This window comes from Mirounga angustirostris, unplaced genomic scaffold, assembly GCF_029215605.1.
Source record: "Mirounga angustirostris isolate CCGP_5_RB_7025 unplaced genomic scaffold, mMirAng1.0.hap1 SCAF_4, whole genome shotgun sequence".
In the NCBI taxonomy this organism is placed as follows: Eukaryota; Metazoa; Chordata; class Mammalia; order Carnivora; family Phocidae; genus Mirounga; species Mirounga angustirostris.
Window position 1 is genome coordinate 24,062,803 of NW_026991712.1, and position 5,891 is coordinate 24,068,693.

Below are 5,891 nucleotides of genomic sequence, written 5' to 3' on the forward strand. Positions count from 1 at the left end.
TTTCAAAATATAGCATCATCCTGGATACTCACCTCTCATAACTTGGCTCTTCTGCCTATGAGCCCAGAAAGGCACTAGCATTTCTTTTCCAATGGTGGGATGGGGGAATTCCTTTAATTTTTTTCAACACAAAGTAAGCCATCACAGATAATGTTCATCAATGGGGGTAGAGAGACATCAAGCTTAATCATGGTTTTTGGTTTGTTCCTCAATTCCCCTGGATAAAACCGCCAGCTATAAAGAAAATTGAAGGAACAATGAGCATCTTATACTTAAACCCAAGACACTGACATGTACACACACAGTATATGTTTCTGGGATGATTAAAAAAAAGAAAGAAGAAGGAGAAATATTAATGACTAAATCCATGTATTTTTATTTTCTTGAATACAAGCACCTGACCAACCCTTATTGAATATTTGTTTGACCATGCACACAACCTATTCCTCATCCAGAAAGAATGCTAGATTTGGTAATAAATGTATGATGTACAGGTGAAATATGGAAATAAAATTACATTTGTTTTTCACAGATTAAAAACTATTATTCATTTAAATTTGTACAATATCATTAAAAAATTAAGGAAGATTTGAAGGGAGATAAATATCACAAAGTGATTCACATCGTCCTCAGTGTGAATTGTCATGGAGTTGTTAACGCCAGCCCTCTTTGTTTTGATTTAGCATTAGAGGTGGGGAGGGATGGGGATTCTCATTAGTCTTTCAACTCACTGCTTGTACATTTACTCATTTTAGCCTTAATCTCTCCTACTCTGCTTTGTTGCTTTCTTGAGACATCACCGAGATCTCTCTTTTTTTTTTTTAAGATTTTATTTATTTATTTTAGAGAGAGAGAGAGAGTGAGAGACAGAGAGCATGAGAGGGAGGAGGGTCAGAGGGAGAAGCAGACTCCCTGCCGAGCAGGGAGCCCGATGCGGGACTCGATCCCGGGACTCCAGGATCATGACCCGAGCCGAAGGCAGTCGCTTAACCCACTGAGCCACCCAGGCGCCCCCGAGATCTAACTCTTAATTTTAGCTCCAATCTCTGCTTCCACCAGTCCCTTCCCCAAATGTGAGGTTTGGGAATATTGCCTACATTTCCTTTCCCCGAGCATCATCTGCCTGTTTCTCATGCAAATTATCTGATATTTTCATGAGTTACGTTAATTAGAGGTTGGGAAGAGAGGCTTTTGTTTGTTTGTTTAATCGGAAGAGAGCAAAGGGTGGTGGCTTTCTTTATAGCAGCTCTAGCGCTCTAGGAAGGGGTCAGAACGCAAAGAGCAAATTATCCTAACTTTGCTTACAGGAATGGTTTTAGAGCACTGTAGGTAGAGAAAGCATTTGTTTTCCAAAATTTAGTATAAGAACCTGTCAGATCACCAGAGCACCATTACTGGGGCCATCTGCTGGACATAGAGCCAGCTTTGTCAGCATTCCTGTTAGGGATTTGTGACCATAGTCACCTCTCAACAGGGGATTTTTAAGCCATCAGTAGGTTAGTTGTCATCTAGAGAATACGAGAGGGAGGAAGAACATTCAAATAAGGTAATTACCCAAACTATAGCCTTTTTCCTGAGCTACATGGACTCATTTTAACTACAGATGGGATTTAACCAGTTAAATTCTTAGGTTTTAGCTATCAGGAGTCACCAAGGTACTAGAGAGTAGGATTCACAGAGCCTGAAGTTTCTAGCTCATTGCTTAAACCTGCTGAGTCGTACTGTTTCTTTATTATTCTGTATACAGGAACGATGGAACACAATGATGCTGTACTAATGTAGATTCTTTGTCTGCAGGTAGGCATTAAATGTTGCTGTGATCAGATTGGTAGCAGAAATTAACACAGAACTCTGGCAAGCTAGAATTTGTTTTAAGATGACAACAACCCTTTCTCTTTTTTAAAATTGCCGTCACTGATACACTTTGTTTGCTCAACCAACTTTAAGAAAGTGCTAAGGACTTTTCTGAAACAGTAACTCCGGTAGAGAATGAGGTATATTTGTTTCTGTAATGTGGTATAAAGAACCCAGTGTTGTCAGGAGACCTGATTTGATCCTTGTACTATTTTGTGTAATCTTGAAGAAGTCAGTTGATCATTTGGTTTTAAATTTCCTCGCCTATAAAACAAGAGATTCCTGTACTGCCTGTCTGATTAACTTATTGTAATGCTAGTGTATGTTAGAAACATTTTATAAAGTGAAACAGTGCTGTACTATATTAACTTGAAATATACTTAACGTGTGAAGCACTTCTGTTTCTGTAGCTATGATCCAAAAATATGCCCTGATTTATGAAAATTTCTGGATGTATTGAGCTGACAGATATAGTAGTGATGTTCATCATTAGAAGGAATATTGAATTACGTGCTAGTGAAGGATCTCAAAAGATGGAGTACATAAGAGATATTATGGTGTAATAGAGGATAAGATTTGTTTCATGGACAACCACAAAGTAACATTTTGAATTCATAGTTTTAAATATATATCCTAATATATATCTAGCATATTAAATTTTTTTGCAACATAGTTTTATGCCACATAAATCAACTGTCTTGTTTATTTTCATATGGTTTGGCAATGGTCAGCAGATTGTTACACTCCATTGTAGAGAATTTGAAAATGACTTTATGCTATGAAATTTTGAAATTGTTATTGTTGGCATATAGAATGGATTTTGGTGGCTGGACAAACAGTTGAAATTTCAAATCAAGTCAAAGCGATTCCCTTTATGAGCAAAATGCATGAACATAAGTGCCTTTCTTTAAATTTCCCTATTATTTTTCTATCATTTGGTAAATGTAAAAGCTTGAGAAAATCTGATTATAATTTAAAGTCATCTAATGAAACCCAAAATATCTTTATAGTGACGTATCTAGAATGTACCAATATCTATTTCAGTTGCAATACTTAAATATGCCAATATTTTTATCATCTATATCCTTATCAAAAGGCATTTGTGAGCGCCTGGGTGGCTCAGTCGGTTAAGTGTCTGCCTTTGGCTCAGATCATGATCCTGGGGTCCTGGGATCGAGCCCCGCATCGGGCTCCCTGCTCAGCTGGAAGCCTGCTTCTCCCTCTCCCACTCCCCCTGCTTGTGTTCCCTCTCTCGCTGTGTCTCTCTCTGTCCAATAAATAAATAAAACCTTAAAAAAAAAAGACATTTGTTTTGCAATTGAGATATATTGACAGCGATGTTCTCTCTACATTTTTTTTATTGAGGGGGAGGGGCAGAGGGACAGGGAGGGAAAAACTAAAGCAGGCTCCACACCCAGCACAAGGCCTGATGCAGGGCTGAATCTCACCACCCTGAGATCGTGACCTGAGCCAAAATCAAGAGTCAGACACTTAAGAGACTGAGCCACTCAGGCACCCCCTCTCTACATTTTTTTTTTTTTTTTTTGCTTCTGAATAGAAAACATTTTTATGTGATTGAATGACCGTGTTGCAATAACTATAAGATTGAGTAAAAATCATGGAGTTTAGTGTGGTACATCATATACAGCAAAGTTATTTCTACCCACATTTAAACGTATGCATCCCTGTTTTGGTATTGAATGATAATGAGTCATAACTGGAAGTCTAGTGGTAGGGTCTAAAAATGTACCTATTTCACAATTTTTTTTTTTCTTCCCAGCAGCTTGGCTCTACCTCACTTCCAAGAAGACAAATACCAGGTTGGGCAGCAATGTTATATCCTCACCTTTCCACCTCAAGGTAGGTATATTTTTGACTGTCATTCAAATTAGATTATGTGTCATTAAAAAAATAATATTTGTTTTTTATATGAATATAATGGCTTTATGGCTCAGTTTTTTCCTCCCTCCTTTAAAAAAACCCTTAGTGTAAGGTTTGCACATAGAATTCTGGATATAGTAAAGCTTTTGAAAACGTTTATTTTGTACCCTACTAAACATCTTCCCTGCAGATGTAGAATTTATAACTGTACTTCTTCAAATTTCTGAGCTTCTGTTCTTACTGTGTCTTTTAACACACTTGGAAAAATTATTAGTCATTTCCTGTGTATTTTACATAATCTAATACATTTGGTGAACTCTGAAGGATCAACAATCTAAATGGGAAAGAAGGCAAATTAATAGAAGGATACATGTTTTTAAGGAGTATAGGTAGATCTCTCATTACAATAATTTTCTTTAATGATTGTCAATAAAGTTCTGAAATTGTATCTGTAGTATTAATAAGGAAAACAAAAGATCATGTAGAGTCATCAAAGATCTTTCTCTTAACTTTTTTTTCAAAAGGATCATAACAATTCTATGACTGACAGGTAGTTTTTGACATTCTTTGAAATTTTTTCATTCCTACTATAAGATTTAGCCCGTAGTCTTCTACGATCCTCCTCTTTCTCATCCCCGCTCCCTTCCCTTCCTCTTTCTCTCTCTCTCTCTCTCCTCATCTATTCTTGGCTGTTCCTAGATTGTGCCTTCAGTTTTCTAATTGCACAGTGAAAATGTGCACTCTCCCCATAGTATAAGGTTGTTATAAGGATTACATTTTGTGCACTCAAAATGCTTCACATAGTGCTTCAAAGCTTGATAGAAGTGACCGTCATCTGGAGTTTTTTTAAGATATTCATTCATTCATTCATTCATTCATTTATTTATTTGACAGAGAGAGAGAGAGCATGCACACGCACGCATGCATGAGAGAGAGAGAGAGAGAGTGAGCATGAATGGGGGAGAGGGGCAGAAGAAGAGGGAGAAGCAGACTCCCCACTGAGCAGGGAGCCTGATGTGGGGCTCGATCCCAGGACCCTGGGATCATAACCTGAGCTGAAGGCAGACACTTAACCGACTGAGCCCCCCAGGTGCCCCTGGAGTAATTTTATTGACAGTAGTGCTCTTTGAACTCCAGGAACTTAGCGTCTGGTCCTCAATAAATGATGATTAAACTGAACTGGGGGCGCCTGGGTGGCTCAGTCGGTTAAGTGGCTGCCTTCGGCTCAGGTCATGATCCCAGGGTCCTGGGATTAAGCCCCGCATCAGGCTCCCTGCTCAGTGGGGAGTCTGCTTCTCCCTCTCCCTCTGCCTGCCTCTCTGCCTACTTGTAGTATCTCTCTATCTCTCTGTCAAATAAATAAATAAAATCTTAAAAAAAAAAAAAACCTGAACTGTTTAACACATCTTGTTAAACCAATCTATTGAACCACTGCTGTAGCGAACAGACCCTCATTCTTGATTACTGCAAACTCTGGTATTTTGCTTTTTATTAAGCATGACTGCCTGGTAAAAAGTTCTGGTAAAAAAAGAAACTACCTTTCCAGCCTTATCTGACACTGATTTTTCTTAGGTGTTGTTTCCATTAAAAGAAATTATTATTCATTTGTTTTCCCTCTCTTATATTTTTATCTATCTATCTATCTATCTATCATCTATCTTTCTATCTGTCCGTCTAGCTGTCTATCTAGCTGACTGTCTTTCTGTCCTTCTAGCTGTCTGTCTGTCTATCATCTATCTATCTATCTAATCGTCTAACCTATCTATGCAGTCAATCGATATTCTTTTTTTTTTTTACTCTATGTAAATGTCCCCTTTATCTGGCAAATCAGAAATATCTTTGGAGACATAATTGTCATGTTTTCTGATTTTATTTTAGTATTTTTTGCTTACTTCCCTCCCTCCACCAGATATAGTTAGTTTCCTTCTCTGTGTGCTCATTCAATTTTGTCTATGCTTTGATTTAAACACTTACCATATTCTCTTAAAGTTAGTGTTAACTTTTGTTACTTTCTTTAGACATCAAACTCTTCTAAGGTAATTCTTGTACCTAGTCATTGAAACACTGTCCAACACCTAGTAAAATGTCTAATACATAGTAAGTGATCACTTAAAAATGTTTGCTAGATTATCTTAATCTTCCAGACTCAAAACTTT